This window comes from Hordeum vulgare, chromosome 7H (assembly GCF_904849725.1).
Source record: "Hordeum vulgare subsp. vulgare chromosome 7H, MorexV3_pseudomolecules_assembly, whole genome shotgun sequence".
NCBI lineage: Eukaryota > Viridiplantae > Streptophyta > Magnoliopsida > Poales > Poaceae > Hordeum > Hordeum vulgare.
In genome coordinates this window covers 62,189,708-62,217,495 of record NC_058524.1, presented here as the reverse complement: position 1 = coordinate 62,217,495, position 27,788 = coordinate 62,189,708, and positions in this window count along the sequence as shown.

Here is a 27,788-nt window from a genome sequence, read left to right as displayed (position 1 = left end):
AAGCTGGAACCCAAAGCGGAAACGTGCGTCTTCATAGGTTACCCAAAAGAGACAGTTGGGTACACCTTCTATCTCAAATCCGAGGGCAAAGTGTTTGTTGCTAAAAACAGAGCTTTTCTCGAGAAGGAGTTTCTCTCGAGAGAATTGAGTGGGAGGAAGATAGAACTTGACGAGGTTGTCGAACCTCTCATCCCTCTGGATGGTGGCGCAGGGCAAGGGGAAACCTCTGTCATTGCGACGCCGGTTGAGGAGGAAGTTAATGATGATGATCATGAAACTCCAGTTCAAGTTTCTGTCGAACCACGCAGATCGACGAGACCACGTGCTGCTCCAGAGTGGTACGGTAATCCCGTCTTATCAATCATGTTGTTAGACAACAATGAACCTGCGAATTATGAAGAAGCAATGGTGGGCCCAGATTCCAACAAATGGCTGGAAGCCATGAAGTCCGAGATAGGATCCATGTATGAGAACAAAGTGTGGACTTTGGAGGTACTGCCTGAGGGCCGCAAGGCCATTCAGAACAAATGGATCTTTAAGAGGAAGACGGACGCTGACGGTAATGTGACCGTTTATAAAGCTCGACTTGTGGCAAAGGGTTTTTCACAAGTTCAAGGAGTTGACTACGATGAGACTTTCTCACCCGTAGCGATGCTTAAGTCCGTCAGAATCATGTTAGCAATAGCTGCATTTTTCGATTATGAAATCTGGCAGATGGATGTCAAAACGGCGTTCCTTAACGGGTTCCTTAAGGAAGAGTTGTATATGATACAACCCGAAGGTTTTGTCGATCCTAAGAATGCTAACAAGGTGTGCAGGCTCCAGCGATCCATTTATGGATTGGTGCAAGCATCTCGGAGTTGGAACAAAAGCTTTGATGAGGTGATCAAAGCATTTGGGTTTATACAAGTGGTTGGAGAATCTTGTATTTACAAGAAAGTGAGTGGGAGCTCTCTGGCGTTTCTAATATTATATGTGGATGACATATTACTGATTGGAAACAACGTAGAGTTTTTAGAGAGCATAAAGGATTACTTGAATAAAAGTTTCTCTATGAAGGACCTAGGAGAAGCTGCTTACATTCTAGGCATTAAGATCTATAGGGATAGATCAAAACGCCTGATAGGACTTTCACAAAGCACATACCTTGATAAAGTTTTGAAGAGGTTCAAAATGGAACAGTCCAAGAAAGGGTTCTTTCCAGTTCTACAAGGTACGAGATTGAGTAAGACTCAGTGCCCAGCAACTGATGAAGATAGAGAGCATATGCGCTCCGTCCCCTATGCTTCAGCCATAGGTTCTATCATGTATGCGATGCTGTGCACTAGACCGGATGTTAGCCTGGCCATAAGTATGGCAGGTAGGTTCCAGAGTAATCCAGGAGTGGATCACTGGACAGCGGTCAAGAATATCCTGAAGTACCTGAAAAGGACTAAGGAGATGTTTCTCGTGTATGGAGGTGACGAAGAGCTCGCCGTAAAAGGTTACGTCGATGCAAGCTTTGACACAGATCCGGACGACTCTAAGTCGCAAACCGGATACGTATTTATTCTTAATGGGGGTGCAGTAAGCTGGTGCAGTTCCAAGCAAAGCGTTGTAGCAGATTCTACATGTGAAGCGGAGTACATGGCTGCCTCGGAGGCGGCTAAGGAGGGTGTCTGGATGAAGCAGTTCATTACGGATCTTGGAGTGGTGCCAAGCGCACTGAATCCAATAAACTTGTTCTGTGACAACACTGGTGCCATTGCCTTAGCAAAGGAACCACGGTTTCACAAGAAGACCAGACACATCAAACGACGCTTCAACCTCATCCGCGACTACGTCGAGGGAGAGGACGTGAATATATGCAAAGTGCACACGGATCTGAATGTAGCGGACCCGCTGACTAAACCTCTTCCACGGCCAAAGCATGATCAACACCAGAACTGTATGGGTGTTAGATTTATTACAATGTAATTCACATGGTGATGTGAGGGCTAGATTATTGACTCTAGTGCAAGTGGGAGACTGTTGGAATTATGCCCTAGAGGCAATAATAAATATAGTTATTATTATAATTCTTGTATCAAGATAATCGTTTATTATCCATGCTATAATTGTATTGAATGAAGACTCATTTACATGTGTGGATACATAGACAAAACACCGTCCCTAGCAAGCCTCTAGTTGGCTAGCCAGTTGATCAAAGATAGTCAGCGTCTTCTGATTATGAACAAGGTGTTGTTGCTTGATAATTGGATCACATCATTAGGAGAATCACGTGATGGACTAGACCCAAACTAATAGACGTAGCATGTTGATCGTGTCATTTTGTTGCTACTGTTTTCTGCGTGTCAAGTATTTATTCCTATGACCATGAGATCATATAACTCACTGACACCGGAGGAATGCTTTGTGTGTATCAAACGTCGCAACGTAACTGGGTGACTATAAAGATGCTCTACAGGTATCTCCGAAGGTGTTAATTGAGTTAGTATGGATCAAGACTGGGATTTGTCACTCCGTGTGAACGGAGAGGTATCTCGGGGCCCACTCGGTAATACAACATCACACACAAGCCTTGCAAGCAATGTAACTTAGTGTAAGTTGCGGGATCTTGTATTACGGAACGAGTAAAGAGACTTGCCGGTAAACGAGATTGAAATAGGTATACGGATACTGACGATCGAATCTCGGGCAAGTAACATATCGAAGGACAAAGGGAACGACATACGGGATTATATGAATCCTTGGCACTGAGGTTCAAACGATAAGATCTTCGTAGAATATGTAGGATCCAATATGGGCATCCAGGTCCCGCTATTGGATATTGACCGAGGAGTCTCTCGGGTCATGTCTACATAGTTCTCGAACCCGCAAGGTCTGCACACTTAAGGTTCGACGTTGTTTTATGCGTATTTGAGTTATATGGTTGGTTACCGAATGTTGTTCGGAGCCTCGGATGAGATCACAGACGTCACGAGGGTTTCCGGAATATTCCGGAAACGAAGATTGATATATAGGATGACCTCATTTGATTACCGGAACGTTTTCGGAGTTACCGGGAATGTACCGGGAATGACGAATGGGTTCCGGGAGTTCACCGGGGGGGGGGGGGGCAACCCACCCCGGGGAAGCCCATAGGCCTTGAGGGTGGCACACCAGCCCTTAGTGGGCTGGTGGGACAGCCCAAAAGGGCTCTATGCGCCAAGAAGAGTAAATAAAAAAAAAGGAGGAGGTGGGAAGGAAGGGGGACTCCCTCCCACCAAACCAAGTCCAACTCGGTTTGGGGGGGGAGTCCTCCCCCCTTGGACTCGGCCGACCCCCTTGGGGCTCCTTGAGCCCCAAGGCAAGGTCCCCTCCCTCCCACCTATATATAGAGAGGTTTTAGGGCTGATTTGAGACGACTTTTCCACGGCAGCCCGACCACATACCTCCACGGTTTTTCCTCTAGATCGCGTTTCTGCGGAGCTCGGGCGGAGCCCTGCTGAGACAAGGTCATCGCGAACCTCCGGAGCGCCGTCACGCTGCCGGAGAATTCTTCTACCTCTCCGTCTCTCTTGCTGGATCAAGAAGGCCGAGGTCATCGTCGAGCTGTACGTGTGCTGAATGCGGAGGTGCTGTCCGTTCAGTACTAGATCGTGGGACTGATCGCGGGATTGTTCGCGGGGCGGATTGAGGGACGTGAGGACGTTCCACTACATCAACCGCGTTCACTAACGCTTCTGCTGTACGATCTACAAGGGTACGTAGATCACTCATCCCCTCTCGTAGATGGACATCACCATGATAGGTCTTCATGTGCGTAGGAAAATTTTTGTTTCCCATGCGACGTTCCCCAACAGATCCTCACCTTTATAATGAAGGAGTAGATGGTGTTATTAGACGTTGTGTGCCTAAACATGAACAGGGACAGATCCTGCAGAAGTGTCATTCCGAAGCTTACGGAGGACAACATGCTGGAGATAGAACTGCTCATAAGGTATTGCAATCAGGTTTCTATTAGCCCACTCTCTTCAAGGATGCCCCTAAGTTTGTCTTGTCTTGTGACGAATGCCAAAGAATAGGGAACATCAGTAAACGTCAGGAAATGCCTATGAACTATTCACTTGTCATTGAACCATTTGATGTCTGGGGCTTTGATTATATGGGACCCTCCCCGAGTTCCAATGGGTATACTCACATCTTAGTTGCTGTTGATTACGTCACTAAGTGGGTAGAAGCAATCCCCACTAGAAATGCTGATCACCACACCTCTATTAAGATGCTTAAAGAAGTCATTTTCCCAAGATTTGGAGTCCCTAGATATCTGATGATTGATGGCGGTTCACACTTCATTCATGGTGTTTTCCGCAAGATGCTCGCTAAGTATGATGTCAACCATAGAGTTGCATCTCCTTATCATCCTCAGTCTAGTGGTCAAGTGGAGTTGAGTAATAGGGAGATCAAATTGATCTTACAAAAGACTGTCAATAGATCTCGAAAGAATTGGTCTAGCAAACTTGACGATGCACTATGGGCTTATAGGACTGCTTATAAGAATCCCATGGGCATGTCGCCGTATAAAATGGTTTACGGTAAGGCCTGTCATTTACCTCTTGAGCTAGAACACAAAGCTTATTGGGCAATCAAAGAGCTCAACTTTGATTTCAAAATTGCCGGTGAGAAGCGGTTGTTTGATATCAGCTCATTAGATGAATGGTGGGCCCAGGCATATGAGAATGCCAAGTTGTTCAAGGAAAAGGTTAAGAGATGGCACGATAAAAGAATACAAAAAGGTGAGTTCAATGTAGGTGATTATGTCCTGCTATATAATTCTCGCTTAAGATTCTTTGCAGGCAAGCTTCTCTCTAAATGGGAAGGTCCCTACGTTGTCGAGGAAGTATATCGTTCCGGTGCCATCAAAATAAATAACACGGAAGGTAATTTTCCTAGAGTGGTAAATGGGCAAAGAATCAAGCATTATATCTCTGGTACTCCCATAAATGTTGAGAGCAATATCAGCAATATCATAACTCCAGAGGAGTACATAAGGGATGTTTATCAGCCTGTTTCAGACTCTGAAAACGAAGAGGTATGTGTTTCTGTAAGTAATTGGACTCCAAAACTTTTCCAGTAGGAAATTTTCTCCGTTTTGGAATTTATGGAAAAATAGAAAAATAAAAAGCAGTCCGGAGAGCGCACGAGGCGGCCACAAGCTTGGTAGCCGCGGCCTCCCCCCTGGCCGTGGCTACACGACTTGTGGGAACCTCGTGTGCCTCCCGGACTCCATTTTCTTGCGGAGCACTCCTTCTGGTTCAGAAAAAATCATTATATATATGCCTGAGGGTTTTGATCTCCGTATCACGCAGTTTTCCTCTGTTTTCGGTTCGAGCCTGTTTCTGCTGCAGATCTAGCTAGACTGCTATGGCTTTCCCAAAAGCTCCGAAGGACAAGGTCTTTGAGAAGGTTATCAATCCTTACCTCGCGGAAGTGTTGCAGCACCCTCAATCTATCAAGATGAGTTAGGGGATGTTGCACATCCGTGATGTTGAGGGGCCTAAGAAGACCGGGAGCATGGAGATGAGGCTTGAAGCAATGGAGCAACAAGTCTTCAAGTGCCAAGGGATGGTGGAGCGTGGACTCAATGCCAACCACATGATGATCACAGAGTTCACCAACAAGCACAAGATCGATGTCAACAACATCGAGAAGCACCTCTCTCGGCTCTATGACAGAGTTGATCATCTCCAAGCCCAGATCTATGACCTGCAGAATCAAAACTGTGAGTATGAGTATAGATTTAAATCAATAAGGTTGGCTGTAGATTTGAGGATCCCGGAGACTCGCTCATCTTTCCATGATGGAGCACCTATGCCTTGGAAGACGGAGGACCAAACCCATGTTGCAAAGACTCCACCACCATCACCACCAAAGGAAGACAACTAAGCATTGGTATGGGCAACTCCCTTGGCTTGTGCCAAGCTTGGGGGAGTTGCCCTAGTACCGTATCACCTTTATATCTTTTGCTTTTACCTATGTTTTAGTTCTTTCCTTTTCAGTTTTTATTTTTTATCTTAGTGGAATAAGTCTTTAGTGTTTAGTTTGAGTCTTTTGCCTTGTGTCTCCCCCGATGTATTCGAGCTTGCGAGCTATATAATAAAGAGTATCTTAGTCAAGGGCTTTGTTTTGTGTCGTGATCAAAAGTATGAAAAGAACGATAGCATGAAAGATCATGAGATGATCTTATGGAAAGTGATAGCTTCACATATAACAAGTATGATGATTGAAACTTGTTGAGAATAGAACAACATAGACCCCAGTCATTGTTGCAATTAATAAGAAGTAATAAGGAAAGAGAGGTTGACATATAAATTTATCATCTTAGACACTTTTTACAATTGTGAGCACTCACCAAACTATTACATGCTTAGAAGTAGATGTTGGACAAGGAAGAGAACATAATGAATTGTGTTTGCTTGATTCCACACAATGTTATATGTCTAGAGATGCCTTAGCATGTGACGTTTGCTTCCACCTCATATTAGCCAAAACTTCCGTACTAAGTAGAAATACTACTTGTGCATCCATAAACCTTCAATCCAGTTTTGCCATGAGAGTCCACCATACCTACCTATGGATTGCGTAAGATCCTTCAAGTAAGTTGTCATTGGTGAAAGCAATAAAAAGTTGCTACCTAAAGTATGCATGATTTATTAGTGTGTGGAAATAAGCTTTGTACGAACCTGTAATGAGGAAGACATAAAAGCGACAGACCGCATAATAAAGTTCTTTATCACACGGGGCAATATAAAGTGACGTTCCTTTATACTAAGAGGTCGTATATCCAAACCTTAAAAGCGCATGACAACCTCTGCTTCCCTCTGCGAAGGGCCTATCTTGTACCTTTACTTTTGTCCTTGTGAAAGTCATGGTGATCAACACCAATTTCCTATTCCGTATTCATCTTGGTGAACGTCATATGCTAGGGAAAGATCTATATTCATATATCAACTTGGAGATGAGTAGTCTTGCTTTATTATTGTTGACTTTACCCTTGAGGTAAATGGTTGGGAGGCAAAATTATAAGCCCCTATCTTTCTCTGTGTCCAACTAAAACTTGGATACCATGAGTACCACGTGAGTTGTAACAATTGTGGAAAATAAAAGAGATGATTGAGTATGTGGATTTGTTTTACAAGCTCTTATTTGACTCTTTCTGATGTTATGATAAATTGCAATTCCTTCAATGACTATGGACTGTTGTTGGCTACTTCTCGGTAAGGTTTTTGATTCATACTTTGCTTTGTGAAGGAATTGTTACTTTCCCATAAGAATCTTTATGATGTATTGTTGTTCTATGTGTGATCGTGATGCCCTCATGTCCGTATTATGTTTTATCGACACCTTCATCCCTAAACATGTGGACATGTTTATGGATCTTGGTTTTCGCTTGAGGACAAGCGAGGTCTAAGCTTGGGGGAGTTGATACGTCCATTTTGAATAATGCTTTCATGTTGATATTTATCGCTTTATGGATTGTTATTATACTTTGTGGTACCATACTTATGCCTTTTCTCTCTTATTTTGCAAGGTTTATTTGAAGAGGGAGAATACCGGCAGCTGGAATTCTGGACTGGAAAAAGGAGCAAATCTGAGTCGTCTATTCTGCGCAACTCCAAATGCCCTAAAAATCAACGTGGAATTTTTTGGGAATATATAAAAAATACTTGGCGAAAGAAGTGCCACAGGGGAGCTGCCAGGGGCCCACAAGCCTGGTAGCCGCGGCCTACCCCCTTGCCGCGGCTACAGGGCTTGTGGGAACCTTGGTGGCCCACTGGCCCCCCTCTTCTGCTATATGAAGGGTTTCGTCCGGAAAAAAATCAGGGCGGAGCTTTTTCGAGGAGGCGCTGCAGCCACGAGGCGGAACTTGAGCACAACCAATCTAGAGCTCCGGCAGGACGATCCTGCCAGGGAAACTTCCCTCCCGAAGGGGGAAATCGTCGCCATCGTCAACACCAACACTCCTCTCATCGGAGGGGAGTCATCTCCATCAACATCTTCATCAACACCATCTCCTATCCAAACCCTAGTCTATCTCTTGTAACCAATCGCCGTCTCGCGACGCTGATTGGTACCCGTAAGGTTGCTAGTAGTGTTGATTACTCTTTGTAGTTGATGCTAGTTGGTTTACTTGGTGGAAGATTATATGTTCAGATCCATTATGATATTCATTACTTCTCTGGTCATGAATATATCCATGCTTTGTGAGTAGTTACTTTTGCTCCTGAGGACATGGGATAAGTCTTTCTATTAATAGCCATGTGAATTTGGTATTCGTTCGGTATTTTGATATGCTGTATGTTGTCTTTTCCTCTAGTGGTGTTATGTGAATGTCGACTACATAACACTTCACCATATTTGGGCCTAGAGGTAGGCATTGGGGAGTAGTAAGGAGATGATGGGTTGCTAGAGTGACAGAAGCTTAAACCCCAGTCTATGCGTTGCTTCGTAAGGGGCTGATTTGGATCCACTAGTTTAATGCTATGGTTAGACGTTGTCTTAATTCTTCTTTTGTAGTTGTGGATGCTTGCGAGAGGTGTTAATCATAAGTGGGATGCTTGTCCAAGTAAGGGCAGTACCCAAGCGCCGGTCCAACTGTTGGGGAACGTCGCATGGGAAACAAAAATTTTCCTACGCGCACGAAGACCTATCATGGTGATGTCCATCTACGAGAGGGGATGTTCGATCTACGTACCCTTGTAGACCGCACAACAGAAGCGTTTAGTGAATGCGGTTGATGTAGTGGAACGTCCTCACGTCCCTCGATCCGCCCCGCGAACCGTCCCGCGATCAGTCCCACGATCTAGTGCCGAACGGACGGCACCTCCGCGTTCAGCACACGTACAGCTCGACGATGATCTCTGCCTTCTTGATCCAGCAAGAGAGACGGAGAGGTAGATGAGTTCTCCAGCAGCGTGATGGCGCTCCGGAGGTTGGTGGTGATCTTATCTCAGCAGGGCTCCGCCCGAGCTCCGCACAAACGCGATCTAGAGGTAAAACCGTGGAGATATGTGGTCGGGATGCCGTGGCAAAGTTGTCTCAAATCAGCCCTAAAACCTCCGTATATATAGGGGAAGAGGGGGAGCCTTGCCTTGGGGCTCAAGAGGCCCCAAGGGGGTCGGCCGAGCCAAGGGGGGAAGGTCTCCCCTTCCAAACCGAATCCAACTTGGTCTGGAAGGTGGAGTCCTTCTTCCCTTTCCCACCTCCTCCTTTTTTTCTCTTTGATTTTCTTCCTATGGCGCATAGGGCCTTCTTGGGCTGTCCCACCAGCCCACTAAGGGCTGGTGCGCCACCCCCAAGGCCTATGGGCTTCCCCGAGGTGGGTTGCCCCCCCGGTGAACACCCGGAACCCATTCGTCATTCCCGGTACATTCCCGGTAACTCCGAAAACGTTCCGGTAATCAAATGAGGTCATCCTATATATCAATCTTCGTTTCCGAACCATTCCGGAAACCCTCGTGACGTCCGTGATCTCATCCGGGACTCCGAACAACATTCGGTAACCAACCATATAACTCAAATACGCATAAAACAACGTCGAACCTTAAGTGTGCAGACCCTGCGGGTTCGAGAACTATGTAGACATGACCCGAGAGACTCCTCGGTCAATATCCAACAGCGGGACCTGGATGCCTATATTGGATCCTACATATTCTACGAAGATCTTATCGTTTGAACCTCAGTGCCAAGGATTCATATAATCCCGTATGTCATTCCCTTTGTCCTTCGGTATGTTACTTGCCCGAGATTCGATCGTGAGTATCCGCATACCTATTTCAATCTCGTTTACCGGCAAGTCTCTTTACTCGTTCCGTAATACAAGATCCCGCAACTTACACTAAGTCACATTGCTTGCAAGGCTTGTGTGTGATGTTGTATTACCGAGTGGGCCCCGAGCTACCTCTCCGTCAAACGGAGTGACAAATCCCAGTCTCGATCCATACTAACTCAACTAACACCTTCAGAGATACCTGTAGAGCATCTTTATAGTCTCCCAGTTACGTTGCGACGTTTGATACACACAAAGCATTCCTCCGGTGTCAGTGAGTTATATGATCTCATGGTCACAGGAACAAATACTTGACTCGCAGAAAACAGTAGCAACAAAATGACACGATCAACATGCTATGTCTATTAGTTTGGGTCTAGTCCATCACATGATTCTCCTAATGATGTGATCCCGTTATCAAGTAACAACACTTGCCTATGGCCAGGAAACCTTGGCCATCTTTGATCAACGAGCTAGTCAACTAGAGGCTTACTTGGGACAGTGTTTTGTCTATGTATTCACACAAGTATTGTGTTTCCAATCAATACAATTATAGCATGGATAATAAACGATTATCATGAACAAAGAAATATAATAATAACTAATTTATTATTGCCTCTAGGGCATATTTCCAACACCAACCACATATCAAACTATCAAAGTAACGAACGCAAACCATGTGAACATGATGAAAATTAGCTTGACAGATTTCCCATGTGTCCTCGGGAGCGCTTTACTTCCTATAAGACTTTGTTGAGGATTGTCCTTGCTACAAAAGGGATTGGGCCACTTTGCTGCACCATTGCTATTACTTGTTACTTGTTACTTTTCACCTGCTACGTTTCACCTCACTACACCATCACTTGTTACCGCTAATTTCAGTGCTTGCAGTTATTACCTTTCTGAAAATTATTTATCAGAGCCTTCCGCTCCTCGTTGGGTTCGACACTCTTACTTATCGAAAGGACTACGATTGATCCCCTATACTTGTGGGTCATGAATGCAGAAGGAGTATTCCCGCTTAGTACAAGTGAAGACTAGCAAAAGACTGGGAAGCGACCAACTAGAGAGCGACAATAGTCATCAAAAGGCATTGAGAGTAACTAACATTGAGTGCAAGCATGAGTAGGACATAAATCACCATGAACATGAATATCATAGAGGCTATGTTGATTTTGTTTCAACTACATGCGTGATCATGCGCCAAGTCAAGCCACTTGAAACCTTCAAAGGAGAATACCATCCTATCATACTACATCACAGTCATCTCAACATTCATGTTGGCAACCAAGACAGACCATTATAAGCTCCTAGCTAAGTAAGCATGGCATAAGCAACTATGATCTCTAAGTTGTCAATGCAAATATGTTTCTCTCACAACAAAGCTGAACTAGGAACAATGAGCTAGTCATATTTACAAAAACAAAATAGATTGAGTTCATACCAGCTTTTCCAGGCTGAGTCACTTCATCATAGATCATCATTATTGCCTTTCACTTGCACGTCCGAACGATGTGAACAATAATAAGAGTGCTCGTGCATTGGACTACGCTGGAATCTGCAGGCAAACACAAAGGATAAGACAAAGTAATATGGATCTTTGAAAGTAAACAGGTATGCATGCAAGAGCCACTAAACATTGTAACCAATATCTTCTACCTTGACCCAAAGAAAAAGAAAACTATCTACACGGGAAAGCTCCCAACAAGCAAAAGAACAAAAATAACATCTTTTTGGGTTTTCTCAAACTAGACAGACACACAAAAATAAAACAAGAAAATGAAAATAAACTAGCATGGATGATACAGTGGCAAAGTGTGAACACCGGCTAACAAAGTGAAAGCATAAGCAAGAATGTAAAGTCGGTGAGAACACGTACTCCCCCAAGCTTAGGATTTTGGCCTAACTTGGTCTACTCCCAAGGAGGGAAATAACCAGCTCCTGGGTACTCGAGAGTGGATCATTGAGCCACTGCTGTGTGAGATCCTCCGGCTCCCACTGATAAACTGGCGTCTGGTACTCGACTGGCGGCTCGGGCACGGGCACGTGTGGTTGGGCGAAGCCCCAATATGCGTAGATGTCCGAGGGCATAATAGTGTACCTGCCTGCATGAAGATTGAACAAAGAAGGAGCATGCAAAGTAATAGTCTCACGAGTACCCTAACTAAATACCAGGTTATAAATCATCCTACCACCTATATCTCTATCAAGAAAGTCATGGCGAACCATGCTATCGTAATCTAGATATCTCTTGGTAAGAAGCATCTCTTCTTCCTCCTCCAGTCTAATGGGTATCTCAAAGTGTCTAGCAAGACGGGTAGCATAGATACCTCCATAGACAACACCTTTAGAACGGTTAAGGTTCAACCGTTGAGCTACTATAGTGTCCAAGCTATAAGTTTTATCGTTATAAAGGGCTTCGCGCAATACCGCAAGATCTGGGGAACTAAGTGACCCAGCTTTCCCACGGCCAATCAAACATTTTCCCACGAATAGTGAGAAGTACCGAAGCACGGGAAAATGAATGCTAGCAGCTCTAGCGCAAGACACTCCTCTCTCCTCTCCTACAACAATTGTACCGATAAAAGCTTCCAAGTCCCGTGGACGAGGTTCATGAATATCCGCAACATAAGGTAATTTGCAAACATTGCAAAAATCCTGGAGTGACATGCGCTAGGGGACATCATAAAGTTTAAACTCAACCATAGGAGGATTCTTCCTCGGATAGAAGTTAAAGCTTTGTACGAAGATATTAGTGAGGAGGAGGTATTGCAAACACTTATCTTCAACGAAGGCGGTAAGGCCTGCGTTCTCCACCAAGTTATAAAAGTCCTCATAAATTCCAGCGGCGCGTAAGAACACATCGCTTGGCCACTCGCACGCTCGAACTTCCGCGACTCGAGGGACCAGATACTTGGGCTTCTTCTCACTCCCATCATCCTTGGGGTCACGGCTTGACGAGCCTCTTAAGAACCTCCTCATATTTTCCCTTTTTTATCTCTGAAAATTTCTGAAATTTTTTGTGATTCTAAGGAAAAGTGAACAAGGCTCAACTAAACTCTTAGCAACTACTCCCACAAGTGCCTGGAGACCATATTACGCATCAAAACTACTTGGGACCAGCTAGAATCAGCATGCAAAGCTCAAGAACATGGTCACCAAGGAAGAAAAAATACGCGGAGTATAAGGCACTAGAGCAAAAACTAATTGGACCAATGAAGGAGTCACTTACCAAGGAGTAATTTCCCCAAAACAGTTCGGAGAACGGTGATTTGAGCAAAGAGATCGAAAATCCCAGCAAGAGGAGCAAGAACACGGGTTTGAGCTGCGAAATGATTTTTTCTGGAGGAAGGAGAAGTGGATGGGAGCAAGAATGAGTGGAGGGAGTGCCTGTGGGCCCCACAAGCCTGGGTGGCGCGGCCAGGGGGATCCCCGCGCCCCTAGGGCTTGTGGCCCACTGGTATGACCCTCAGACAAACTCTTTGTCCTAGTATTTTTCAAATATTCCAAAAAAAATCATACTAGATTTTCATAGCGTTCGGAGAACTTTGATTTTTGGGGTAATTTTCTACCGGACGCTAAAACAGAAAACAGGGAAAACTAAACTAAACCTATCATTTTTCTTCTAAGCAACCGAAGGTGAAAGCTTGGAATAGAGGTTTGTGACTCCTTGATTCATCCATCTCATGGTCATCGAAAGAAATCCGTCAATGGGGTTGATCAAATCCCAACAAAACTTTCTCGAATCGCAAAAGAGAATGGAGAATTTTCGAATAGTCACTAGGTCACCTCAATGGGGATGTGTATCTCCCCAACAAGAAAATCATACTTCATCTTGACACAAGGAATAGGGAATCCAAAGCTCCCGATAAGAATCGATGAAGTGTTTTTGATAGCATTGATGCAATGTACTCGATATTGTTTCTTCGGAAAGTGCACTGTATGCTCATTACCGTTGACATGGAAAGTGACATTGCCTTTGTTGCAATCTATAACAGCCCCTGCAGTGTTAAAAAAGGGTCTTCCGAGGATGACAGCCATGGCATCCTCCTCGGAAATATCCAAGATAACAAGGTCTGTTAAGATAGTGGTGTTAGCAACCACAACAGGCACATCCTCGCAAATGCCGATAGGGAAAGCAGTTGATTTGTTGGCCATTTGCAGAGAGATTTCAGTGGGTGTCAACTTATCCAATTCAAGTGTACGATAAAGAGAGAGAGGCATAACACTAACACCGGCTCCAAGGTCGCATAACACAGTTCTAACGTAGTTGCCTTTAATGGAGCAAGGTATAGTGGGCACACCGGGATCACCTAGTTTCTTCGGAGTTCCACCCTTGAAAGTGTAATTGGCAAGCATGGAGGAGATGTCAAGATCAGGTATCCTCCTCTTATTAGTCACAATATCTTTCATGTACTTAGCATACAGAGACATCTTGAGCATATCTGTCAAACGCATCTGCAGAAAGACAGGTCTGATCATCTCAACAAAGTGCCCAAAATCCTCATCATCCTTTTTCTTGGATGGTTTGGGAGGAAAAGGCATAGGTTTCTGAACCCATGGTTCCCTTTCTTTACCATGCTTCGTAGCAACGAAGTCATTCTTATCGTATCTCTTAGTCTTAGGTTGTGGGTTATGAAGATCAACACTAGGTTCAATCTCCACATCCTTTTCATTGCTAGGTTGATTATCTTCATGAACATCTCTATTGATATCATCATTAGGCTAATGTTCATCACCAGATTGTGTTTCAGCATCAGAGATGGAGGCATCGTTTGGACTCTCAGGTGTAGCAGCAACAGGGTTGCTAGTGTGTAGGTCCCTATCATCTTTCTTCTTCTTTCAAGGATGACCAGGTGCATCAGTGCTAACTCCTTGAGAATCTTGTTCAATTTTCTTCGGATGACCCTCAGGATACAGAGGTTCCTTGGTCATTCTACTGCCTCTAGTAACGACTCTGACATAATTGTCATTCAACTCATTGAGCAAGTCATTCTGAGCTTTAAGTACTTGTTCTACCTGAGTAGTAACCATGGAAGCATGTTTACTCAGAAGCTTAAGATCATTGACATTTCTGTCCACACAAGCACTTAAATGACTAAGCATACGAGCATTCTTTTCCAATTGTCTGCTAACATAATCATTGAAACTTTGTTGTTTGACAACGAAGTTATCAAATTCATCCATGCATAAGCTAGCAGGTTTATCAAAAGGAATATCACTCTCATCAAACCTACACAGAGAATTTACTTCTACTACCTGTATCGGGTTATCGAGACCATGGATCTCTTCGATAGGTGGTAGATTTTTGACATCTTCAGATTTAATGCCTTTCTCTCGCATAGATTTCTTGGCTTCTTGCATATCTTCAGGACTGAGGAATATAATACCTCTTTTCTTCGGAGTTGGCTTAGGAGGTGGTTCGGGAATAGTCCAAGCATTCTCATTGCACAAGATGTTATTCAACAGAATCTCAGCTTGTTCTATGGTTCGTTCCCTAAAAACACTACCGGCACAACTATCTAGGTGGTCTTTGGAAGCATCGGTAAGTCCATTATAGAAGATATCAAGTATCTTGTTCTTCTCAAGAGGGTGATCAGGAAAAACATTCAGTAGCTGGATGAGCCTCCACCAAGCTTGTGGGAGACTCTCTTCCTCAGCTTGAGCAAAGTTGTATATTTCCTGCAAGGCAGCTTGCTTCTTATGGGCAGGGAAATATTTTTTAGAGAAGTAGTAGACCATGTCCTGGGGGCTACGCACACAACCAGGAGCAAGAGAAGTGAACCAAGTCTTAGCATCATCATTTAGCAAGAAAGGAAACAGCTTGAGCATGTAGTAGTGGCAGATCTTTTCCTCACTAGTGAATAGGGTGGCTATATCGTGCAGTTTGGTAAGATGGGCTACAACCGTTTCAGACTCATAACCGTGAAAAGGATCATATTCGACTAGAGTGATTAACTCAGGGTCGACACAGAATTCATAATCCTTATCGGTCACAAAGATAGGCGAAGTGGCAAACTTCGGGTCGTATTTCATCCTAGCGTTCAGAGATTTTTCTTTCCACTTGCGCAGAAGTTTATCAACATCATAGCTATCCTTACACGCAAGAAAGTCCTCACCTATCTCTCCCTCCATAACATAGCACATATCAGGCAATTCAGGCATAGTAGCAGGTTCTACTTCAATAGTATCAGCAGCAGTATCATCACATCTAGCAACAACTCTAGCAATATGTGCATCAAGGGCACCAAGTGGCAAAGCAGTATCAGGCATAGCATCATCAGGCATAGTATCAAGCATAGCATCATCAGGCATAGTATCAAGCATAGCATCATCAGGCATAGTATCAAGCATAGCATCATCAGGCATAGCATCAAGCATAGCATCATCAGGCATAGTATCAAGCATAGCATCACAAGCATCATAGGCAGCAGAAGTAGCATCATCAAGCACAGGCGACATATCAAGATTTCTAGCAGGAGGCGAAGTCGCAAACTTACTCAGAACTGAAGGTGAATCAAGTGCAGAGCTAGATGGAAGTTCCTTACCTCTCCTCATAGTGGAAGGTAGGATTTTAGTTCTCGGATCTTTCGGATTCCTCATAGTGATCAGCAGACGTCAATCCCAAGTGACTCAGAGCATAGAGATGTGCTTCCCCAGCAATGGCGCCAGAAAAAGCCTTGATGTCCCACAAGCGTATGGGATCACAGCAGTTTTTGAGGGTAGAGTATTCAACCCAAATTTATTGATTCGCTCACAAGGGGAAGCTAAAGGATATTCTCAAGTATTAGCAGCTGAGTTGTCAATTCACCCACACCTGAAAGATTAGTGTCTGCAAGCAAAGTATCAGTAGCAAGGTAGTATGATAGCAACGGCACCAGAAAAAGCTTTGACAATCCCCGACAACGGCGCCAGAAAAAGCCTTGATGACGGGATGTTAGCGCCAACAAAGTCTTGCAACAAGTAACAGCGTAGTAGCAAGGAACAGTAGTAGCAGCAGCAAAGTAACAAGTAACAGCAGTAGTAGCAGCAGCAAAGTAACACCAATACTGATAGCAGGAAAGTGGCCCAATCCCTCTTGTAGCAAGGGACAAGCCTAGGCAAAGTAACGTAGCGAGGACCAGTAGTAAAAGAGTCGTAGGCAGTGGATCGGTGATGGATGAGTGTGACGGATGTGATTCATCATGTAACAGCTATAACACGGAGAGATATGTGGCTATCTCCCGTTCATCAATCTAATGTAGGCATGTATTCCGTATGTAGTCATACATGCTTAGGGAAAAGAACTTGCATGACATCTATTGTCCATCCCTCCCGTGGCAGCGAGGTACTAATGGAAACTACAAGATATTAAGGTTCTCCTTTTAATAAAGAACCGGACCAACGCATTAACACGCGGTGAATACATGAACTCCTCATACTATGGTCATCTCCGGGAGTGGTTCCGACTATTGTCACTCCGGGGTTGCCGGGTCATAACGCATAGTAGGTGACTACAACTTGCAAGATAGGATCTAAAACACACATATATTGGCGACAACATAATAGGTTCAGATCTGAAATCATGGCACTTAGGCCCTAGTGACAAGCATTAAGCATAGCCAAGTAGTAGCAACATCAATCTAGAACATAGTGGATACTAGGGATCAATCCCCGTCAAGAACTAACTCGATTACATGATAGATCTCATCCAACTCATCACCGTCCAGCAAGCCTACGATGAGATTACTCACGAACGATGAAGAGCATCATGGAATTGTCGATGGAGAAAGGTTGATGATGATGATGGCGACGATTTCCCCTCTCCGGAGCCCGAAACGGACACCAGATCTGCCCTCCACATGAAGAACAGGATGTGGCGGCGCCTCCGTATCACAAAACGCGATGAAACCTTCTCTCTGATTTTTTTTCCAGGCGAAACGGAAGATATATGACCAAGATTGGGGGCGGTGGTGCCACGTGGGCCCCACAAGCCCTCATGGCGCGGCCATAGGGGGTGGCCGCGGCCCAGGGGCTTGTGGGCCACTGGCACGCCCCCTCACATGGATCTTTGCGCAGATATTTTTCTTTTATTCCAGAAAAAATCTCCGTAAATTTTCAAGACGTTCCGAGAACTTTCGTTTCTGCACAAAAACAACACCATGGCAATTCTGCTGAAAACAGTGTCAGTCCGGGTTAGTTCCATTCAAATCAAGCAAATTAGAGTCCAAAATAAGGGCAAAAGAGTTTGGAAAAGTAGATACAACGGAGACGTATTAATGCGCCAATAGTGGTTGAAGATCCACTCGGTTTCAAGCAAGTTGTCGGGGCTGCACCATGGCGCTACATCCTCAGGTCCTTGAGCGGCGTTGTGTGTTTATGCATGTTCTCCCATAGAAATGATTTTGCACTTTAGGTGCAAAAAAGGAAGCTAGATTGCTATACAACTTTGAAATTTGTTGCAAGCAACTGTTCTAAACATTCTAGCAGGGCATATGCCGTAGCTTGGTCTAGATCTATGGATTTGTAAAGTGGTTTGTAAAACACAATGAGGTTTAACTTATGAGCTAAATTGTAAAATTATGGCTAAATGCCACAAATATCTACAAATTCGCATCATTCTATTGCCAAAATTGACGCACGCAGCAATGCGCGTCATCAAAGATCTAGTGATACCGTATACTAACACCTACAATCACAGCGAGAAGAGATTACAAAATAAATACCTCAACTCTCCTTCAAAGTAAATACAACAGTGTATATAATCTATGTTATGACAATGGAAATAAAAGGATCACTAGCACATTAGTTCCTTGCCAAATGACCGAACCTGAATCTTTCCCTAATAATAAAGCAGCAACTGCTTCTGTCGTCCGCCATGGAGGTTTTGCAAAAAAGCCCCTGACGTTTTGTGTATTCAACCCGCACTCCCTTTTTAAGTGAAAATACGAAAAATGGTTCGTTTAATTCGGTATATATAAAGTGCCACCTCTATTTCAGCACTGTCATCGATCTAGCCCAGTGGGTGACGCACCGATGTCTTCCATCACTAGGAGGAGACGTGAGTTCGACTCCGGCACCGTCTTATTGCTTCATTTTTTTTCTTCTGTAAATTCAAATGCTTTTAAAACATTCGTATCTTTTAAATCCTAACTCTAAATCTAACATGTTATATATGAAAATTGCTCAGAAAAAGGTGAAGATTTCAAATATGCTATTATTTTGCATGTTACTTTCTACAATAAAGCTTATTGTGCAATATTAATTAATACCTTCTCTATATTGGTTATTTTGGAAATGCCTATTACACATGTTTCTTGTCCCATTTAACTTGAGTAGATATAACAGTTTAATGCTCTCACAAAAGATAGAGTTGACACTATAGCGGATGTTGATTCCTACTAGCTACCATATGCTAAAGTTTACAATATGTACATAGTCATCCTATTTTTCATGGTGCACAATAACCAATCAATATACGATGATGTATACTAAACTGTTGATACGAGGTTTATGTAAACAAGTGGATTAATGTTGACCTTCATATTTATTTAAATCGTGCCCATAAAGATTTTTAAAAACACATTGAGTACACTAAAAAATCATGTAGTTATTACATTTTTATGTAACACTATTTATCATGTTGTTTGTTGTCAAAGGATTTACAAATATCGTCCAATATGTATAAGGGGGTGATTTTTTTCCGTTGCAACACACGGGCATGTCTTCTAGTACTAACAATTGGCTGAAACTGAACCAAGGTGCCACATTACAGAATGCTAACAATTGGCCAAAAGTGAACCAAGGTGACACGTAAGTTTTCAGATTCATTATTTAACAGAATGCTAACAATTTGTGCTATTTATTTTTCAGAATACAAATTGCTTGCATAGAAAGATAACCACTGAACAAGGAACTATGATTGTTAGTATTCAGATTGTTAGCAATTTACTAGTAGCAGGTTCAATCTATAATATCATAACTAGCCATTCTTGGGGAGTTAACAAACCTTGAAGGTCCGTGAATATCATCACTATAGATGGCACACATCAGGTCTTCACAAGATATCTCACTGAGGATAAATAAGCTAATCATTCTCAATAGATTAATTATGCTGAACTGTGCATGCAGTAGCTGAACCTCTCCCATTAGGATGCTAAAACACTCCTAACAGAAGACTAGAATAGATGGCACACACATGACAAGCTTTGCCGAGTATCTGATGATAGTTGGCTTAAATTGACTATTACTCCGAATAGTTCTTCTACATACCGGTCATAATATATTGCAACAAGATATGCTATTCTAATGGTGGTCCATTAATTTTCATTAGCTTTTGACTACAAGATCTTCTAGTTGATAAGATGTTCTGTTGTCATGGAAGGATATCCTGCTTCATGTTGATGTTTGGGGTACATGAGCAATGCACATTATATAATCTCAATTAAATTAGTGTGGTATATTTTTTTTTTGAAAAGGAGGTCAAACCCCCGGCCTTTGCATCAATCGATGCATGCAGCCATCGTATAAATTATTCCACAAAGGTCTAACAAGAGTATACATCAATCCACCCAAAGCCACCATTCACACCTACAAACTTGATAATATGGAGTGCTCTCACTCCACATATCTAAGACCGATATTGTTTCCAATCCATCCACATAAAGTATCGGGAACAACAGCCGGTGCAGCACACCTAAAACGAACACCTCACGCACACGTTTTATCGGTCGCCATCATCCTCGAACCACTGACCCATCTTCAGGAAAGAGATCTCCATCATCCTTGCCAGTCCAATCATCTGTCAACGCCACCACGGCGCCCAACGACGCCACCGCCCTGCACTCAACCATCCAGCTGCGAAGACTCTGGGATATCTATCGTGCGTAGCACCTGCCAACCACACATGACTCAGCGTAGCACCTCTCGGCCAGGCATGACTTGACAGCTCCGCCGAATTTCCGTGCAAGACGAAGCCGCTCCACCTCCTGCCTCAGTCCCCCAGCGCTGCTCCACCAACGATGCTCCCAAGAGAGAAACGGCACCGCAGTACCGCCATCGTCCAATCTGGAAGACCAGATCCTAGGGTTTCCCCTGAAGCAGAGCCCACCACCAGCAACCGTTAAGGACCCACACAGTGCCCACCACCACTCAGCCCTCAAGGCGACGCCTTTAGGAAGGTCACGACGTCAAGGACGCCGCCGCCGCACACCGGAGTTAGGGTTTTCACTTGAGAGGCAAGGAGGGGGAGCAGAGGAGCAGATGTATACCGACGTCTTCAAAAAGAAAAATGGCGCCCTTGAGCGTCGTCGTCGGCGAGGCCGGCCTGGGCCAACCAAGGGGTTTCCCCCAATCCGAATCTCCTCCACCGGCTTCACCCGCATGTAGGTCTTCGGCAAACGCCGGCACCGCCAAGTCCACAGGAGAGAGGCCCACAGATGAGGGCCGGAGGAGAGCGGCCAGATCTGGCGCCGCCGGCCGCCATAGCAGCTGATGTTTGCTGTGTACCCCTGGAAAATGCGCCAGAAATACTTCTGCTACTGCATCAAAAGACCTTCCAATGACGCCAGAAATAGTCGTGTCGACGACACCAGGAATCCTTCAGCTGCGGCTATGCCTTAAGGAACTTCCTAGGCAAGTATGCAAAGGATTTCCCCCTTGGCCTTGGAGCCTTGCGTTGGTGTTCCCTCGAAGCGGAAAGGGTGATGTAGCACAACGGTGGTAAGTATTTCCCTCAGTTTGAGAACCAAGGTATCAATCCGGCGGAGGAGTATCTCAAGATTCTGCACAAACACAAAAGCTTGCTCCCAACGCTATGAAGTGGTTGTCAATCCCTTATAGATTGTTTGCCAAGTGAGAACTAAAAGCAACAAAGTAACAAAGCAAAGTAAAAGCGGAGGTGTAAACGATGGATGTGAATAGACCCAGGGGCCGTAGTGTTTACTAGTGGCTTCTCTCATGAAAGCAAGTAGACGGTGGGTGAACAAATTACTGCCGAGCAATTGATAGAACCGCGCAAAGTCGTGACGATATCTATGCAATGATTATTTCTATAGGCACCATGTCCAAAACAAGTAGACCGATACTATCTGCATCTACTAGTATTAATCCACACGTCGACCGCTATCCAACATGCATCTAGTGTATTAAGTTCATAAGAACAGAGTAACGCCTCAAGCAAGATGACATGATATAGAGGGATAATCTCAAACCAATGATAAAAACCCCATCTTTTTACCCTTGATGGCAACTACTTGATGTATGCCTTGCTGCCCCTACTATCACTGGGAAAGGTCACCACATGGTAGAACCCAAAACCAAGCACTTCTCCCATTGCAAGGATCATAGATCTAGTTGGCCAAACAAAACCCAAGACTCGGAGAGACTTACAAGGATATGAAATCATGCATATAAGAAATCAGCCAAGACTCAAATATATATCATAGATAATCTGATCACAAATCCACAATTCATCAGATCTCGACAAACACACCGCCAAAGAAGATTACATCGGATAGATCTCCACGAAGATCATTGAGAACTTTGTATTGAAGATCCAAGAGAGAGAAGAAGCCATCTAGCTACTAACTACGGACTCGGAGGTCTGAAGTGAACTACTCACGAGTCATCGGAGGGGCGATGATGATGATGAAGAAGCCCTCCAACTCCAAATTCCCCTCCGGTAGGGCGCCGGGAAGGGTCTCCAGATGAGATCTCGCGAAAACGGAAGCTTGTGGCGGCTGAAAAGTATTTTCGAGGCTCCCCTGATTTTTTGCGGAATATTTGGGAATTTATAGGCCAAAGACCTAGGTCAGGGGCGACCAGGGAGGCCACAAGCCTACCCACCGCCGCCTCCCCCTGGTGGCGGAGTGGGGGCTTGTGGACTCCCTGGAGCCCACCTCGCTTGGCCCAAAACCCCCTGGTCTACTTCCGTTCGGGAAAAAATCATTTCGGGTTTTTTCTTCCGTTTGGACTCCGTTCCAAAATTAGATCTGAAAAGAGTCAAAAACACGGAAAAAACAGGAACTGGCACTTGGCACTGAATTAATAAGTTAGTCCCAAAAAAGATATAAAAGGTACATAAAACAACCAAAGAAGACAAGATAACAACGTGAAACCATAAAAAATTATAGATACGTTTGAGATGTATCAGCAGCCACCGCCGGCTGACCGTAACCAAGTGCACCGCCCCCTGACCGGAGCCGACACCATCGAAACCATGGCTGCCGCAGACAACACCCCCTGCCACCGCAGACGCGCTCGGCAGCCGCTCCCTACTGGTCGCGCGCCCCGCATCCGCCATGGCAGCCCGGGTGGGCGAGATCCCGCAGCACCAGAGCCCGCGGGCCAACGACGGCAGAGCCCGAGATCCCGTCGCCAGAGCCAAAGCCCAAGATCCCGCCAGATCCCGAGATCCTGTCGCTAGAGCCCGAGGGGCCCCGCCGTCGCCATCCCCGGGGCGCGCGCGACTTCGCCGGCGTCCCCTCCGGCAGCGACGAAGCGGGTGGGAGGGTGATGACCCACAAGTATAGGGGATCAATCGTAGTCCTTTCGATAAGCAAGAGTGTCAAACCCAATGAGGAGCAGAAGGCTCTGATAAACAGTTTTCAGCAAGGTAATAAGTGCAAGCACTGAAAGTAGCGGTAACAAGTGATGGTGTAGTGAGGTGAAACGTAGCAAGCGAAAAGTAACAAGCAGTAGCAACGGTGCAGCAAAATGGCCCAATCCCTTTTGTAGCAAAGGACAAGCCTGAACAAAGTATTATAGGAGGAAAAACATTCCCGAGGACACACGGGAATTTCTGTCATGCTAGTTTCATCATGTTCACGTGATTCGCGTTCGTTAGTTTGATAGTTTGATATGTGGGTGGACCGGCGCTTGGGTACTGCCCTTACTTGGACAAGCATCCCACTTATGATTAACCCCTCTCGCAAGCATCCGCAACTACGAGAGAAGAATTAAGACAACGTCTAACCATAGCATTAAACTAGTGGATCCAAATCAGCCCCTTACGAAGCAACGCATAGACTGGGGTTTAAGCTTCTGTCACTCTAGCAACCCATCATCTACTTACTACTCCCCAATGCCTTTCTCTAGGCCCAACCATGATGAAGTGTTATGTAGTCGACGTTCACATAACACCACTAGAGGAAAAGACAACATACAACATATCAAAATACCGATGAATACCAAATTCACATGACTATTATCAGCATGACTTATCCCATGTCCTCAGGAACAAAAGTAACTACTCACAAAGCATAATCATAATCATGATCAGAGGTGTAATGAGTAGTGATGTTTGCTGTGTATCCCTTGAAACGGTGCTAGAAATAGTCGTGTTGACGGCACCAGCAATCCTTCAGTTGCGGCTACGCCTTAAGGGACTTCCTAGGCAAGTATGCAAACGATTTCCCCCGTGACTTGGAGCCTTGCGTTGGTGTTCCCTCGAAGCGGAAAGGGTGATATAGAACATCGGTGGTAAGTATTTCCCTCAGTTTGAGAACCAAGGTATCAATCCGGCGGAGGAGTATCTCAAGATCCTGCACAAACACAAAAGCTTGCTCCCAACGCTATGAAGTGGTTGTCAATCCCTTATAGATTGTTTGCCAAGTGAGAACTGAAAGCAACAAAGTAACAAAGCAAAGTAAAAGCGGAGGTGTAAACGATGGATGTGAATAGACCCGGGGGCCGTAGTGTTTACTAGTGGCTTCTCTCATGAAAGCAAGTAGACGGTGGGTGAACAAATTACTCTCGAGCAATTGATAGAACCGCGTAAAGTTGTGACGATATCTATGCAATGATTATATCTATAGGCATCACGTCCAAAACAAGTAGACCGATACTTTCTGCATCTACTACTATTACTCCACACGTGACCGCTATCCAGCATGCATCTAGTATATTAAGTCCATAAGAACAGAGTAACGCCTTAAGCAATATGACATGATGTAGAGGGATGATCTCAAACCAATGATAAAAATGTTGGAATTATGCCCTAGAGGCAATAATAAATATAGTTATTATTATAATTCCTGTATCAAGATAATCGTTTATTATCCATGCTATAATTGTATTGAATGAAGACTCATTTACATGTGTGGATACATAGACAAAACACCGTCCCTAGCAAGCCTCTAGTTGGCTAGCCAGTTGATCAAAGATAGTCAGTGTCTTCTGATTATGAACAAGGTGTTGTTGCTTGATAACTGGATCACGTCATTAGGAGAATCACGTGATGGACTAGACCCAAACTAATAGACGTAGCATGTTGATCGTGTCATTTTGTTGCTACTGTTTTCTGCGTGTCAAGTATTTATTCCTATGACCATGAGATCATATAACTCACTGACACCGGAGGAATGCTTTGTGTGTATCAAACATCGCAACGTAACTGGGTGACTATAAAGATGCTCTATAGGTATCTCCGAAGGTGTTAGTTGAGTTAGTATGGATCAAGACTGGGATTTGTCACTCCGTGTGAACGGAGAGGTATCTCGGGGCCCACTCGGTAATACAACATCACACACAAGCCTTGCAGCAATGTAACTTAGTGTAAGTTGCGGGATCTTGTATTACGGAACGAGTAAAGAGACTTGCCGGTAAACGAGATTGAAATAGGTATACAGATACTGACGATCGAATCTCGGGCAAGTAACATACCGAAGGACAAAGGGAATGACATACGGGATTATATGAATCCTTGGCACTGAGGTTCAAACGATAAGATCTTCGTAGAATATGTAGGATCCAATATGGGCATACAGGTCCCGCTATTGGATATTGACCGAGGAGTCTCTCGGGTCATGTCTACATAGTTCTCGAACCCGCAGGGTCTGCACACTTAAGGTTCGACGTTGTTTTATGCGTATTTGAGTTATATGGTTGGTTACCGAATGTTGTTCGGAGTTCCGGATGAGATCACGGACGTCACGAGGGTTTCCGGAATAGTCTGGAAACAAAGATTGATATATAGGATGACCTCATTTGATTACCGGAAGGCTTTCGGAGTTACCGGGAATGACGAATGGGTTCCGGGAGTTCACCGGGGGGGGCAACCCACCCCCGGGGAGCCCATAGGCCTTGAGGGTGGCACACCAGCTCTTAGTGGGCTGGTGGGACAGCCCAAAAGGGCTCTATGCGCCAAGAAGAGAAAATCAAGAGAAAAAAAAGGAGGAGGTGGGAAGGAAGGGGGACTCCCTCCCACCAAACCAAGTCCAACTCGGTTTGGGGGGGGGGGAGTCCTCCCCCCTTGGACTCGGCCGACCCCCTTGGGGCTCCTTGAGCCCCAAGGCAAGGTCCCCTCCCTCCCACCTATATATACGGAGGTATTGGGGCTGATTTGAGACGACTTTTCCACGGCAGCCCGACCACATACCTCCACGGTTTTTCCTCTAGATCGCGTTTCTGCGGAGCTCGGGCGGAGCCCTGCTGAGACAAGGTCATCACCAACCTCCGGAGCGCCGTCACGCTGCCGGAGAACTCTTCTACCTCTCCGTCTCTCTTGCTGGATCAAGAAGGCCGAGATCATCGTCGAGCTGTACGTGTGCTGAACGCGGAGGTGCCGTCCGTTCGGTACTAGATCGTGGAACTGATCGCGGGATTGTTCGCGGGGCGGATCGAGGGACGTGAGGACGTTCCACTACATCAACCGCGTTCACTAACGCTTCTGCTGTACGATCTACAAGGGTAGTAGATCACTCATCCCCTCTCGTAGATGGACATCACCATGATAGGTCTTCGTGCGCGTAGGAAAATTTTTGTTTCCCATGCGACGTTCTCCAACAGTGGCATCATGAGCTAGGTTCATGCGTAGATGTCTTCTCGAGTAGAACACAAAAGTTTTTGTTGGCGGTGATGTGCGTTTTGCTGCCCTCCTTAGTCTTTTCTTGATTCCGCGGTATTGTTGGATTGAAGCGGCTTGGACCGACATTACTCGTACGCTTACGAGAGACTGGTTTCATCGTTATGAGTAACTCCGTTGGTCAAAGATGACTGGCAAGTGTCGGTTTCTCCAACTTTAGTTGAATCGGATTTGACCGAGGAGGTCCTTGGATGAGGTTAAATAGCAACTCATATATCTCCGTTGTGGTGTTTGCGTAAGTAAGATGCGATCCTACTAGATACCCATGGTCACCACGTAAAATATGCAACAACAAAATTAGAGGACGTCTAACTTGTTTTTGCAGGGTATGCTTGTGATGTGATATGGCCAATGATGTGATGTGATATATTGGATGTATGAGATGATCATGTTGTAATAGAAATATCGACTTGCACGTCGATGGTACGGCAACCGACAGGAGCCATAGGGTTGTCTTTATACTAACGTGTGTGCTTGCAGATGCGTTTACTATTTTGCTAGGATGTAGCTTTAGTAGTAATAGCATGAGTAGCACGACAACCCCGATGGCAACACGTTGATGGAGATCATGGTGTGGCGCCGGTGACAAGAATATCGTGCCGGTGCTTTGGTGATGGAGATCAAGAAGCACGTGATGATGGCCATATCATGTCACTTATGAATTGCATGTGATGTTTAATCCTTTTATGCACCTTATTTTGCTTAGAACGACGGTAGCATTATGAGGTGATCTCTCACTAAAATTTCAAGACGAAATTGTGTTCTCCCCGACTATGCACCGTTGCTACAGTTCGTCCTTTCGAGACACCACGTGATGATCGGGTGTGATAGACTCAACGTTCACATACAACGGGTGCAAAACAGTTGCGCACGCGGAACACTCGGGTTAAGCTGGACGAGCCTAGCATGTGCAGACATGGCCTCGGAACACATGAGACCGAAAGGTCGATCATGAATCATATAGATGATATGATTAGCATAGGGATGCTTACCACTGAAACTATACTCAACTCACGTGATGATCGGACTTGAGCTAGTGTAAGTGGATCATGAACCACTCAAATGACTAGAGAGATGTACTTTTTGAGTGGGAGTTTAGTGAATAATTTGATTAAGTTAAACTCTAATTATCTTGAACATAGTCTAAGTCCACTT